The 2,125-nt window shown below is 57.6% G+C and overlaps 1 protein-coding gene across 1 annotated transcript in view; it reads right to left on the minus strand.

The window, feature by feature from the left end:
- The window catches only part of AARS2 (alanyl-tRNA synthetase 2, mitochondrial), a 21,393-nt gene that overhangs the window by 7,409 nt on the left and 11,859 nt on the right, over positions 1 to 2,125 (minus strand). The gene's annotated exons all lie outside the window — the stretch shown is intronic.

Raw genomic sequence — 2,125 nt, forward strand, 5'->3', positions numbered from 1 at the left:
GTGGCCATCCTGGGGAATACATAGGGCCAGCAGCAACCATCTTGGACATTCTTCTTAGTCATGGTCAGGCAAGCTTGTGGTGGCAGACCTCGGTCCAGGCTCTCACCATAACTTCCGTTGGGTTGCAGGGAGTAGTTGTACTTGGGGCTGCTGTCAGTTGGGGGCACTCCTTGGCGCTGCAGCTCCCCCAGTGCATGGACATCAAGCCACAATCCCTGCTTCTGAACTGGCTCAGCCTGCCGTGCCTGGTGCTGCAGGATGGGCATGGAAGAAGTACATGGGGAATGAAAGTGGGACTTCAGCCTCGCAGGGCCCTGTCCCTGCCACACAGCTGTGGACTCTGCAGCCCTTCTGGAATAAGAATTCAGGGCTTGGCTGCCTGCTAGAGCCCCTGGGCTGGTTGGTGAACCATCCATCATGTGGGATCCTCGGGATTAGGCCTTCTTGCCCACCGCTGCCCCTGGAAGGCCCCTCTCCAGGAAGCTGTGCTGGCTTCTGCTCTTGTGTTTAGCCCATTGGCTAGTGTTGCTTTCTACAAGTTGTGGCCTGAGGTTTTAGAAACCTCCCAGGTGAGGGGACAGATCCTATCTCAGACTCTTGATTTCTCTCAATATCCACAGCTCTTCCCCCAGGAGCTCAGGGCTGGGGAAGGGGTGTCCCAACAGAACCAGCATGGGGGTGCCACAGCTTGTACCTGGGCCGCCTCCTGGGCCAACCGCTCCAGTCCAGTGGAGTCCAGCTGGACCCCTTTCTCCTCCAGCATCAGCTCTACCATGTCCAAGGGGAGCCCCAGGTCTCCAGACAGTGACAAGGACCAGGCCACTTCAGCTTTAAGAAAGGGAGACAAAGAGTGTTGACAAGGGGAGGGATTAGACAAAGAAGGGGAGAAAAATAAGGTCCAGGGCCCTTCTAACCACGCAGAAGCCACCAGATGCCAAACACAAATACCCCCTCCATACTGGGTAGCCTCAGGAGAGGGGTCACATTCAGGCTTCATGCCTCAAGGCCAGAGCTGGGGGTAGTCCAGGGTACTCCCTGGGCACAGGTCATTTCAAGAGAGGAGGGAAGCTCAGTCTATGCATGAAGCCAACCTAGGAAAGCAGGAGGCAGGGCTAGCTGGGCAGTGTGGACATAGGGAGAGGCAGGGTGGTGTTCCTGCTGCAGAGGGGTCTGGGTATGGAAGGAGAGTCCAGGGAGAGAGGAACATTGGGCAGAGGTTGGGGGCGGACATGAGGCAGGGGGCTGGCCCAGAGCTCCCTCCTCTGCCCACCCTGGCGAGTCTCAGCAAGTCCCTTGTGCATGGGCTAGGTATCCCACTGACCAGGGAACATATCTGAAGGCCCCAGGGTCCTCAGAGTCCGGTCAATAATCCGCCGACCCCGCTCCAGGGAGGCCAGGAAGGCTGCCTCGTCCTCTAACACCAGGTTGGAGATCTGAACCAGACAGAGCAGAAGTGGAGCTAGGTCTCCTTGAAAGGAGGGTCTCTCTCCACAACTCACCCATCAACCCCTTTCTCTCCCACCGGAATCCAGTACCTGGGCTGAGTTCCTTTGCAGTTCTGGATAAGCATCTCCCTGGGGGAGGTGGAGAGGGCTGAGGAGGTGTGAAAGGCAACCAACCCACCCCCACCTCCCCACCCTGGGCCTCCCTGAGGACACTTGCCCTGGAGGCTCATACACATTGAGGGGCTGGGAGAGGGACTCAAATAGGGAACTGGTTTCCCGGTAGGGTGGCAGAAGGGGGTCATGAGGTCAAAGGCTCAGCAGTTTGGGCAAGGAGCCTCAAGTTTTCCTGCTTCTTGTAAGCAAGGACAGCTTTCTTAGCTTGCTGATAGGATGCTGGGCTGGACATTTACGGTGGGGACCTCTGGGCACGCAGGCTGGGGGCACTGTCTAGGCCCAGTGGTAGGCTCCCCAAAGTGCCCAGGGAGGCCCACAGTGGAGAAGAAGCTCTGTCCTTACCAATGTCTCCACCACTACAGGCACCAGGCTGCCTAGGAAGCCAGGTGGTGCCTTTAAGATCTCCATGGAGAAACGCACAGCTCGACGGAGGATCCGACGAAGAACCAGCCTAAAGGGGTTCAGAGCCCAGACATGAACCCCTAGCAGCTCATGGTCAGCAATAT

This window comes from Mandrillus leucophaeus, unplaced genomic scaffold (assembly GCF_000951045.1).
Source record: "Mandrillus leucophaeus isolate KB7577 unplaced genomic scaffold, Mleu.le_1.0 Scaffold3, whole genome shotgun sequence".
Classification (NCBI taxonomy): Eukaryota; Metazoa; Chordata; class Mammalia; order Primates; family Cercopithecidae; genus Mandrillus; species Mandrillus leucophaeus.